The sequence below is a fragment of the Rhinopithecus roxellana genome, chromosome 8 (genome assembly GCF_007565055.1).
Source record: "Rhinopithecus roxellana isolate Shanxi Qingling chromosome 8, ASM756505v1, whole genome shotgun sequence".
In the NCBI taxonomy this organism is placed as follows: domain Eukaryota; kingdom Metazoa; phylum Chordata; class Mammalia; order Primates; family Cercopithecidae; genus Rhinopithecus; species Rhinopithecus roxellana.
The window spans coordinates 135,860,562-135,873,921 of NC_044556.1; the positions used below are offsets into that span (position 1 = coordinate 135,860,562).

Below are 13,360 nucleotides of genomic sequence, written 5' to 3' on the forward strand. Positions count from 1 at the left end.
TGGAGATGAGATCAAACTATATACAATGAAAGGAAGGGATAGATAATCATAGGATTCAAGATGGTGGTTACTTTAGATTGAGTGAGACAGGAAAATGCAGTGGTGCCAACTGCATATTGGTCTTCAGTTATTATTGCTGTATAAGAAACCAGCCCAAACTTAGTGCCATAAAATAATCATTTAATTATTTTCACAGATTCACTGAATCAGGGATTTAGACAAGGAACCATGGGGATAACTTGTGTTTGCTCCATGATGTCACTGCCTCAGCGGGGAGGACTTGAAGCATGAGACTGACTAGAACCATCTGGAGATGTCTAGCAGTTGATGCTGACTGATGGCTGGAATGCCTATATGTGGCCTCTCCACATAGATTTTCAGAGTGGGCTAGTTTGAGCTTCCTCACAGAATGATGGCTAGATTTTAAGAGTGAGTATCCCTGGAGAGAAAGGCAGAAGGGCATGGCATCTTTATGATCTACCTAGCTGCATAGTGTTCCTTTTGCAAACTCTGTTGGTCAAGGCAGTTACAAGGGTCCTTTCAGTTTCAAGAGGAGGGTACATAAGCCCCATTATTCAGTGGGTAGGGGTCATTGTCACATTGTAAGAAGGGCATGTGGGATGGGAGTCATCTCTGTGGTCTCTGCTAGAAGTGGAAGTAAGTTCTTGTCAAAGTTTTGGTATTTTGTTGGATGGTGGGTTCATGGGATCTTACTGCATTATCGAAAATAGACATCAAACAATCGTATAAAAATAAGTTAAAACATTCATGGATCAGTGATGAGAATGTGTCTTAAACCAACTATTATGATTATTATATTTTGGTGTCCTTGAAGTCCAATAGAAACCTGAAGGTTAATATTCATCTCCTTTACTTTGGGTGCCCCAGCTTTCTTAAATGTTCTTCATATGACAGGCCTTTAGACCCTCTCATCATCTTGGTCAGGCTCCTCTCAAAGTTCTCCAGTTAGTCAACATTTCTCTTAAAGAATCACACCAGAGGGCAAAGATGGATTATGTCCATTCTATCAGTGGACTATTTGCTTTTATAATCTGTATATAATATGGCTTTTAATATTAAAATTTATACTTACTTTTTAGTACTCATATCATGGCTCATACTGAGTTATGGTCACTTGAAAACTCCTGTATTATTTCTCAAGCCAGTATCATACTATAGTTTTTATACCATTGAGTCCAGATTTTCTCATCTTAAGTTTTCAGATTGTTTTCATGAGTCTCAATATAGTCATTTACATTTATCCTTGTAAAACTTCAAGTGGATTATTTTCAGTTCATTTTTCTGACCTTTGACATAAATTAGAATCTCTATTTTGATATCTAGTATATTGACTGTCCTTACCACTTTTGTAATATTCACAAATTTGAATAGCATGCTGATTATGTTTTGTTCTAAGTTGATCAGGACAGGGCAAAGAACAGAATCCTGGTGAGGTTAACCTGACATGATTTGTTTATAGTGAATCTAGGCTCTCTTTCAAAGGGACCAAAATTTATCAACTTATTTCTCTTTTCGATAGAATGTAGATGCTATATTTGCCAGGGTTTTAAGAACCTATTTAAATTGATTTCCTTCCTTCCTTCCTTCCTTCCGTCCTTCCTTCCTTCCTTCCTTCGCTCCTTCTCTCCTTCCCTCCTTCCCTCCTTCCCTTCTTCCCTTCTTCCCTCCTTCCCTTCTTCCCTTCTTCCCTCCTTCATGTTACAGAACCTATACTAGGTGCTGCCAGTCGTAAAGTGAATAAGATGTAGTCTTTAACTTGAAAGATCTACTTGTGTTTCTGCTGTTTTCCACCCCTTTGAAAATCAGGGCTTTGCCTATCTTTGGCCTTCTGGCACAGCTCCATTATTTCCATAAAAGTGCTGACAGAAGAGTCAGATTTATGAATGTCATATTGAAAAAATGAGGACAGGGTGAGAGGGCAGGAAATTACCACCTTACACAGAAAAGTCTTTGTGAAGGAGATAGAATTTCAAGATGTCTTAAAACACTTGATGAATTTTGTTTAAATCTTGACTGAAGTTTGTTAGATTTGACATATACAGTAGTAGAATTCAGAACAAATCATTAACTTGTCCCAAACTGTATAGTAAATGTGAACGTTTTTACTGCTGCTAGAATAAATCTTAGCATGGGAGGACTATTAGCATGCAACTCACACTAAAACTAGTTTTCTTTTTTAAAAAATAACCTTACTAAAATTTTCACTTGAAGTTTTATTTTGATATTCTGTATGTGCACATAATACTAGGGTAAAAAAGCTGGAAACAGTGCCTCAGATATTGAAAAGACAAAGTATATAAATTTTATTGTAGAACTCACCTTTTTTTTTTCTTCAAAGCAGTAACTTTTTAATGCCTAGTTGTGTTCCATTATTGTGCTAATAAATCTATAGGCATAAGAAATTGGGATTTTACTAGAGGTAAGCCAAGTGTAACTTTTTTCCAAAACTAGGTTGCTAAAATTGTCATTTGATAATTAAGAGGGACCTCATTTTACCATTGTTAGTCTTTTCAACCAAAATGTTGCCCATAATGCTGTGTGTGTGTGTGTACATTTTACTGCCACTGCTTTACTTGTCAACCCCTTACCCCTTGCTAACAGTTTCTGTCTTCTTTCAGGGTGGAAAAGGGGAAAAATACACATTTTTCAGTTTTCTGTTGTTTCTTTTTTCTTTTCTTTTGAGACAGGGTCTTGCTCTGTCACCCAGGCTGGAGTGCAGTGGCACGATCTTGCCTCATCATAGCCTCTGCCTCCCAGACTCAAGCAATCCTCCCACCTCAGCCACTGGAGTAGCTGGGACCACAGGTATTTGCCACCACACCCAGCTAATTTTTGCACTTTTTAAGATGGGATTTCACCATGTTGTCCAGGCTGGTCTCAAACTCCTGGGCTCAAGCGATCTGACCTCAATGGCATCCCAAAATGCTGGGATTACAGGTGTGAGCCACCATGCTGGGCCCTGTTGTTTCTCTTCTCAGATAATTTATTATTAGCCAAATTGAAGGTGGTAAGATGCCTTAGATTTGGGATGGCTTGAGTGACAGGGTTGTTTTCCTTAGGGCTTCTTAGAGGAGAATTCTTAGAGAGATTCTTTTTTTTTTTTTTTTTTTTTTTTTTTTTTTTTTTTTTTTTTTTTTTTGAGACAGAGTCTCGCTCTGTCGCCCAGGCTGGAGTGCAGTGGCCGGATCTCAGCTCACTGCAAGCTCCGCCTCCTGGGTTCACGCCATTCTCCTGCCTCAGCCTCCCGAGTAGCTGGGACTACAGGCGCCTGCCACCTCGCCCAGCTAGTTTTTTGTATTTTTTTAAGTAGAGACGGGGTTTCACCGTGTTAGCCAGGATGGTCTCGATCTCCTGACCTCGTGATCCGCCCGTCTCGGCCTCCCAAAGTGCTGGGATTACAGGCTTGAGCCACTGCGCCCGGCGCGCAAGAAAAAAGAAACACAAGTCATATAAAGAAGGTAGAAATGATGAGGTTGTAAACATTATTGCCACACATTCAAGAATATTTCTTCAGTTACTATGTAAGTTAGCCCCGGACTGACTTCTTTACCCCCAGAAAAGGTATACTCTTAGTATTATTATTTTTCTCTGTTTTTGTGGGAGAAGAGCTTGGGCAAGTGCGAGGAACAGAGGCAGAGGACGGAGAAGCGCTGAAGAAGGGGAAAGGATAAAGGTGGCAGTAGGATGCCTTGTATAATTAGAGGGAGGCTTGGGTAGGAGCTTAAATGAGATTTCTTATTAAATTCTGTGATTGAAGACAATTTTGGCGAACAGCATTAGTGATTTTGGCCAATACAATGTGCTATTTTGGTGTTGGGCATGATAAAGCAAATTCAGACTTTCTGTGATGCTATTTCTCTCTCTCTGTGCTATGCTGGAGAAGGGAGATGGACAATGGCTCTCAACTGGCTGCTTTAATTGGCTAATGGGAAGGTGAAGTAAGAAAAGTAGTAGAGAAGGCAAATTATAATCAGTTCATTTATAAATTATTATTTATTAAAATTAAATCACTACTGTACTTTCTTTTTGGACACAGCATGAGCTTATAAACTTAAAGATGACCATTGCTTCCTGACTATTGCTTCCCTAAAAGCCTCTTCTAGGAGTCCATCCATATACTTATTGTTAGTAGGTGAAATGTTCACTAATATGATAGTAGTATATTTTCTGTTTTATAACCGTCTCTTTTCAAGCAGTTTGTCATCTGTTGCCTGCTACTATTTGTACTTCTCTTCCCCATGTTTTATTTCTACTTTGTTTAGTCTTTAGCTTACCTCTAGAAGTCTTCCATTGTTGAGATTTTTAAGATAAGAAACAATTATTCATTTATTTCCACTGAAAATTGATCTAAATGGGTACCTGTCTACAGTCAATTTTCTTTACCCCCTTTCTGAGTGAATTCATGTGAGAATCTGTTGAAAGTGTGAACCTTCTCTTCATAAGAATATACCTCTATAATTTTACATAAGTTTCAGGGGGATAAATTTCCCTTAAAGGTACAGGGATCCCAAATTAATAACACTTTTGTGGGGGATGTGGGATGGCAAGGGTAAGAATGAATTCTATTGTTAATGTCTACACATGTGTTTAAGGTCTAGACAGGAAAAACAGCAGATAGGTATTACACATCTTTACACAGATCATTTCTTGATGGTGTGGGAGCTTCTTTAATTAAAATATGATAGGAACAGCTGGCCACCAGCTAGCACTGGCAACACAACAAGAATGTCAATAAACGCATCACAGAAAAAAACTTACTGGTCACAGCTGTTTCTAATGGAGACTGTGAGTCTTACCCTTATAGATGAGAGCTTCAATTTTTCCATTCCAATAACACTTGCTGTAGCATCCTTAATGTTGAAAATAAACTGAGAACTTCACCAGAATTGTTAAAAATACCACCATGGGCATTTAGTCTTTGTAAAACCTTGGAAAAGTAGTTAATTCTGAACAACTCACCACATGTCTTATTGTGAGTCACTGAGAAAGCAAAAAAATGAACTCCACTACTCATGACTTGGTTGTCTCCTTTAACTGGTAGACCACAATCCCATTGGCAACAGGAGAGGGCTTGCTTCCAAGATGCAACGTCCAAAGTGGAGGGCAGAGAGCACTAGTGAGCATGTAATGACAGTTCCCAAGGAGAACACGGGATGCAGTGCATCCTAGGGTGGGGTCGGGAAAGATCCCTGGACAAGTCAGAACTCACGGTGTCTGGTTTTATTCTGTACGTTTGGCAGCTCCCCTTTTTTCCTCCCTCAGTTTCCTTAGCTTTAAGGAAAGTGGGGGCTAATGTGAGCTTGCAGTGAGAGAATATAGATCAGTGTTTTGAAGTCTGTGAATCATTAATCTAATGGAAAGTGTTGTAATTTTCCACTTTTACTTAATTGGAAAATGATGGTAAATAAAGTAAATTCCCCTACTTCTTTTCCTAGTGTTGGTAACCTTTTCTGAAGTCAATAGAAGCTCTTTTAAAGCAGGCAAAATATGGGAGCTTGGACGTATATTTTCTGGTGGGGGAAAAACAGGTTTGAAAATTTGAACAAATAGTGTAACTACCACAAATTCTTTCTTCTCAAAATGGATCTGAGCCAATTTTGTTCTGTAGTACTGATTGAAAAGAAAGAAATTAGCAATGTACCTGAAAGGAAAGGGAAGATAATTAAATGTTTCAATACTCATTATGTGCCAGGCACATTCTCAAATACTTTACATATTTTATCTTATATAATTTGTACAACAACACAAGAAGAAAGCTGCAGTTCAAAGAGATTAGGTGGCTTTCCTTTCACACAGCTGGGTATCAAAGCTAGGATTTAAATCTATCTGTCTCACTCAAAAGCATCTGCTCTTCCTACCATACCATACTGCATTCTACCCTAAGCATTTTATTGGGAAATAGGCTTAATCTAATTAAGCATGGTGAATGGAATAGACCACTTCATTTATCCACTCAATAAGCTTTCCTTAAATATGTATTATATACAGGGCACTGCTAAGTATTAGGTATACAAAGAATAAGAGAGCACTCACTCTCAAGGAGTTTAAGATCAAAGCTTCTCTATCCATCTATATTTACCAGCAAAGAGAAACTCTTTGATAATGATAATTACATTATGATAGAATAATACATAATGATAGAAGCAACTCCCAACCATGATTCAAATCTTTTTAATTAGCAAGGAGCTTTATTCATAAAGCCTTTCAAACTGAGAGTTTATCAAATATCCTGGGATAGTCATGTCCCCAAATTTCATGCCACATCTGAGACTTTAACTGGAATGAATTCATATACCACAATGGTTAAAAAAAAAAAAAAAAAAAAAAAGAGAGAGAGAGAGAGAGGCATAATTGTCTATTATATGCTCTGATAAGGACTACTTAAAAATTTCAGAGCTATCTAGTTTGTAGAAGCCTGGAGAATCTTGGAGAATTAGATTCAGATTCAATTAAATGATATTAAGATATCCCTGAATTTTAAACTGCTGTGCTGTGAGACAATGCCTTTACATCACGTGGGTAGAGCTATATTTTTTAAAGTATTTATTTTGGTTGTTGCTAATGAGATATTTATCTCCATTTCCCAGACATTTTGGACTTTGTTTCAGAAGAAATTCCAAATGTTACTTACAAGAAGCAAACTCTAATCTCTTAATGTTAAAATGTACCACAAAAGAATGAGGAATAAGCTACAAATAGCAAAACACAGCGCTTTCTATTTGAGGAATCTGCCAGCAGAGGGCAATATTAGTTTTCACACTCCTAATACCTCCACTGATTTTAAACCGTTAAGTATAAAATAGCTATTTGGTAGAAATCTTAGGCTATAAAGTATTTTTGTTTCTGGCAGATACGAGCAGGAACATAGTAGAAGTGAAGATAAAACATGGTGTTGAGTATTAGAATTCCAACATCTCTGATAAATATTAAGCTTATTTATTTTCATTGCTATGAAAACTCTAGACATTTGCTGGTTATAATTCACCTGGAGGGTTACCATCTCTTTATGGTATTTCCCTGTTCTCCAGCACACAGAAAGTTTTCAGTGACTATTCATTGAATAACTTATAAGTAAATAAATGCTGATCCAATAGATATGTGTGTATGGGGTTGGGTGGAGGCCAAGGGTGGGATGAAAACTTCTTACACTCCCCTCTCATTTAGAATGCAATCATTTCTGTGCATGCCTTCTTTGAATGTTTCAGATAGCACTTTGGAAAGTGATTTTTGGTCTTTCCAGCAATTTTAGAGTAACCTTAAATCAATGAATTTAATCACCATAGCTTAGATTAGTAAAAGATGAAAGCTATTGCTGAACTTTCCATAGGAGAGTTCCAAGGCTTACTTAATATTGGTAAGGATATTTGGCTAGACTGCATTTATAAAAAGTAAGATTATGGAAATTAAAATATTATTTGTCAAGTGCTGATTGAATTAAACAAGCCACTTGACAGAACTAAAGTCAGAAAGACTCAAATTGATATTTTTAGGCTGAATTAAAAGGAGAGATACAATATAAATTGTGAGTGAGTCAATATGTGTCTGCTCAGTATCTATGTATCTTATTTTCTCAATTTTGGTATGTAGTTATTATTATTTCACCTACATAGGATATTAGCAACTATGTTGGCAGTTTGAATTAGTTGGCATTATGCCAGATTTTTGTTTCAACATCTGTTAAATGCATTTCTAAATCTATACTCTGTTTCACCATATAGATAAATATTTAACATGAGGGAATGGACTTTGGGGATGACTGAATGAGTCTTATGTTTCCAATAATTCATTATACATTTGTTTTTAGAAACTCCACCTTAAGGCAAAAACTACAGGCCTAGTGGGAAGAAACCTTCTTCTGTGTACTCTTGATGTTTAGGTTTTTGGCCAGACTAAAAGTCGCAGGAAAAGAAATTTGCAGAGATGCCTTAAATGTAGTACTGCAAATTCTCTACTGGAAGATGTGGGATTAGCTGCAGTGTGAGTGGAAGGATTTTTCTGAAATTTGCCCATCAAATCTCGGCAGTTTTCCCATCAGAGTCATTTAGAGTAGCACTTTCTTTGCTCTGCTCAAGATTCTTTGCCTGGGTTAATAAGGTCAAGTTCCATAAGAAAATAACAACCTGATCTACCGTCAGTAACGCATTCTGTTTAGGTAATTTTGGGTGGGAATGTTTGGGTTTATGGTGATGTAGGCACACTCTTGTTCCGCATTGACTAACAGCTGCAAGGCAACAAGCTAGTATTGAGCTGGAGTTTGTCATCAAATGTAATCAAACTAAGTGATCCACATTTTAATGACTTTAGCCTCGTTAGCAAACTCTTCTGATTAAAGCAGTTGCAATTTATTATGTTAATAGATAAATTTTTTGAAAAAAGTATGAATCTCTTCTACTCCCAGTGTTTCAGTGATTTAATGCTATCCTTTTGAAGCCTTGACTTAGTGGCAATAATTTGCTGTATGGCCATAAGCAACAACAGCATTATTGTTTTAGGGCACATTTCCAATGTTTATTTATGCTATGTAGTGCCTTTAGTAGTTTGATTTCCCATAGGACTGACAGAATTTCTTTTAGATGTTTTGTCTTCTAAGTGTAAGACTTTATTCCAAGGGTAAAATACACTTATGAATGTGAAAGTTATCAGAATCAAAATGGAGTCACTTGTGTTTTCAAAAGCCCTGACAAATAGAGCCACGGAAGCTTATGAAGGGAGGGTTCTCATGCACAAATGCCAGATTAAAAAAAACTATCACAAAAGACTGCAAAAAGTTCAACCTTGCAAAAGGCCATAATAGCCTTACACACAAAAAAAATTCTTCCTTGAGGACATCTGCCCATTAACTGCCTGTCCAGTCTTGAACTGATGATACCCTAGTTATTTATTGATCTTTGCAGCAAGAATAATTGCCTCAAAAATTATGTAGTTCTCTTCATTTTTCCTTTAAAAATATTTGTCTTCCTTTACCTCCCTGAATACACCCTGAATACACACATATTTATTATGACATGCCTATTCCCACTGCAATGCCCTATTCTTGAATAAATATTATTTTCTTTTTCTTTTTTTTTTTTTTTTTTGAGACGGAGTCTGGCTCTGTTGCCCGGGCTGGAGTGCGGTGGCCGGATCTCAGCTCACTGCAAGCTCCGCCTCCCAGGTTTACGCCATTCTCCTGCCTCCGCCTCCCAAGTAGCTGGGACTACAGGTGCCCGCCTCGTCGCCCGGCTAGTTTTTTTTGTATTCTTTAGTAGAGACGGGGTTTCACCGTATTAGCCAGGATGGTTTCGATCTCCTGACCTTGTGATCCGCCCGTCTCGGCCTCCCAAAGTGCTGGGATTACAGGCTTGAGCCACCGCGCCCGGCCAATATTATTTTCTTTTAGAGAGCCTCTTTCTGTCTGCTATTTAGGTTGACATAAATTTTGATGGATTACTTAATTCACTTCATTGTGTAGATGACAAATGACTAATAAAAATAATTTGTATTTCTTGATATGATCATATTCATGCCTCTTTAAAAATGATTTGGTAGCTACTTTTTACAACTTATTTATTTAATTGTACATAAACTTGAACTTTACAATAGTTTCAGGTTTATAAAAAAGTTATGAAGATAGATCAGAGAGCTACCATATATGCTACACCCAGTTTCTAGTATGGCTAACATCTTATATTGGTATGGTACATTTGTTATAACTAATGAACCAGTATTAAACATTATCATCAACTAAACTCCATACTTTATTCATGTTTCCTCAGCTATACCTTTTCTGTTCCAATATTCTATCCAGGATACATTACACATTAGGCTTCTCTAGATTATGACAAGAAATCTTGGGGGGATTCCTGAAAGGAAGGCCACAGATGCTATTCTCATCACATTATATCAAGAGTACATGCTATTGACATGACTTATCCCTGTTGTTAAACTTGCTCATCTGGTGGAGGTAGTGTTTGACAGGTTTCTCCTCTGTAAAGTTATTTTCTACCTTTCTTTCACTGTATTCTTTGGGAGCAAGACATCATGTGCAGCCCACACATCCTCCATCTCATTGAAGTGGGAGTATGATATATACTATTTTGAATTCTTTTGCTTGGGAGGTTTGTCTATATTCCTTTATTTATTTACTCAACTTATATCCTTATGGACTCAGCATATTTATTTTATATTTTGAGTTTTAATTTAATATTATTTTATTTATTTTGTTGCTTAAATTGTTACAGCTCTGTTCACTGGGTATTCTTTTAACTGGCACCTGTATCTAACATATCCCACCATTGTGTGCATGTGTGTTTTACATTTTTATGTTTTGCATTTCCTTCATTTCCGGCCACAATAAGATGCTCATCTTATATATTCCTTGTCCTAGTCTTAGAATCTAGGAATTTCTGCAAAGAATCCTGGTTTATTTTATGGGAAATTGGCATTAGAAATCAGTATTTGATGTATTTTGAAGTCAAGCTGGTAAAAAGAAAAATCAATATTTGGGCACTAATTGTGCTCATTGCTATTGAGATGTCATTAATTTTAGGCCATCTCAGCTGACAGAGCAAGAATATACATGTGTATGCTAATATATATACATATATCTGTGAGTATTTATTAATATATACTCATGTTATTCTGCATTAAGTCAAACATGAGTTCATGCTGATGTGACCAATTCTACTCCATCACCAAAGGATCACTGTAGCCTTCTGGGGACTTGTTACTTAAAAAATATATATATTTTTAACTCAGTGTAGGCTGAAAATAAAAAGGAAAGAAAGAAAGAAAGAAGACTGGTGTTTATGATGCATTCTACTATTTCTCCAGAGCAACCTGGAATTATTTACTGCCTTTTGATTAGTATGATTTAAATGGACTAAGCTATTTTTTAAGTAAAGACAGAAGGCCTGGACACAGTTTATTATTATTGAAGCCAAAACTTTTCTTCTTTCATTAATTGGTAAGGAAAAAAAGTATGTGAAAGATTGTGACTGGCTCTAGTTTTTCTGTAAACAGAACAAGAAGAAAGAGGCTAAAATTGCATTAGAAGAAATGCGAGGGAAAACATTGTGCGATAGAGAGTTACTGAATGCTAGAATGTAAGATAAGAAGAGAAATTGGTGACTGTTCCTTAAAACTAGGATGGATTATCTAGTTGTCTAGAATAGTAGGTGTTTTTCGGATTTTCAAAATTCTTTTTCCTCTCTGAATTCTGGGATTTTACCATGTATAATTAAAGCCTTTGCCTAGGAAAATCCCTACTTTGAAGATACGAGAAGGAGATCTGAAAAAGGAGAAAAAAAGAATAGATTATACCTACTACCCAACCTGTACTCTAATATCTTTTCATATTCTTCAACATCAAGTAAATCCATGTTAGAATATTGATCTGCCCCTTTTTCAAGCTCCTTATGTTTAATGGAATCTGGTCATAGGCATGAATGGATGTTTCCTTTTCATAAGCAGATGAGTGACTAGATATTCACAACTTCATACTATGTTTTTTTAAAAAAGCTTTTATGATATTTTTAAAACTACATTCTGCTAAATTGTCCTCACTTCTTTTGTTACCTATCTGGAAGTAAGTAATGATGTTTCACCTAAACAAAATGATTCAAACAATGATTTTGGACTTAGAATGATTACCTTTCTCTACAGAACATTTATTTTACTAGGAATATCATATTTAGGCTAATAATAAAATTATTTTGCATGGTGGCAATAGAGTGTATTAGAAAGAGTCCTCCAAGACCTGAGTTTTACTCCTGGCTGACTGTACTACATGCCATGGAAGTGATCTTGGATAAATTGCTTGTCGTTCTGAATTTAGTTTGCTTATCTTTGAGATGGTTGTAGGAATACTTATCTTACAAGGTCGTTATGAATATTAAATGTGTTCATGAGTTCACTCATGTGCTAAGAATATACTTAAAGTTGTTGTGCATGGAGACGCATGCCTTGCTATGGGGGGTAGGGGGAGTTGGGGCTGAGGTGGAAGGGTTACTTGAGCCAAGGAGTTTGAGACCAGCCTGGGAAATACAGCAAGATCCTGCATCTGAAAACATATATGTATGTATGTATATATGTGTGTGTACACACATACACACACACACACACACACACACACAAAATATGCTTAAAGTACTCAGATGGCAGTTATGGTTATCATTATTAATCATAATGAATTTAGCAACTCATCAAAGAAACATTATTGAATTCCTACTGTATAAAAATGAATAAAACACTATGTGTTTATAAAAATGAATAAAACACAGCCCTTATTTCCAAGGAGTTCATGGCATTGGAGGAAAATTATGAAATTACTTTGAATTTGTAAATCAGAGAGAAAGGTCAGAAAAATACTCATGAGCAGGAAAAGCTCATTCAAAAACAAATAATGCCTCATGGATAATTCACAAAGCAAAAGAACCCAAAACTCTGTGTTTTTTTTTTTTTTTTTTTTCTGAAAAGATCAATATAATTATAATGTATATATCATATTAATGATGAAAGTTTGCAATATACTATAAAGTAATTGTATATTTCAAAGTTTAAAAATTTTCAATTTTACCGTAAAGTCATAGGGAAAATGTAGACTAAAGGCAAAAGAAGGAGAATAAAAGTGAAAGGGAGAAGAATGAGCTGTGAGAACTTGAACAGATGACTTAACCTCTTCGTGTTAATTTCATCTTTAATTTCCCCTTCTATGAAATGGGGATCATTCTATTAGCTATCTTATAGTTTTGAAATGAGAATTAAAGGGGATAGTGCGTTAATACATATAAAGCACTTAAGGCTGAGTGTGGTGGCTCACGCCTATAATTCCAGCACTTTGGGAGGCTGAGGTGGGCCAATTACTTGAGGTCAGGTATTTGAGACTGACCTGGCCAACATGGTGAAACCCCATCTCTACTAAAAATACAAAAATTAGCTGGGCATGGTGGCATACGCCTGTAGTCCCAGCTACTTGGGAGGCTGAGGCAGGAGAATCACTTGAACCTGGGAGATGGTTGCAGTGAGCCAAGATAATGCCACTGCACTCCAGCCTGGGCAACAGAGTGAGACTCTGTATCAAAAAATATATATATCATATATATCTGGTAAGGTGCAAGAGTGATCATTCACAAGCTCAAAATATACTTCTGCACTGTCTCAAATTTTTTTTGTGAGATCTTAGACAAGTCATCCTCTGGGCCTCAGTTTTCTCTCTGTATAAGATCCTAGAGTAGAAGAACGATCTTTAAAATTTTTTCCAGCTTTTGAATTGGGGTAAAGGAGCAGAAGAGACTGGGTATGAGAGTTGCTTGGGCCCTGACTTTATGGAGATAGTAGCTACCTGTGAGAGTAATGGGGA

The 13,360-nt window shown here is 36.5% G+C and overlaps 1 pseudogene; it reads left to right on the top strand.

Annotated features, from left to right (window-relative positions):
* The first annotated feature begins 5,628 nt into the window (after positions 1-5,628).
* Positions 5,629-5,745, top strand: LOC115899469 (annotated as a pseudogene).
* The last annotated feature ends 7,615 nt before the right edge of the window (positions 5,746-13,360 follow it).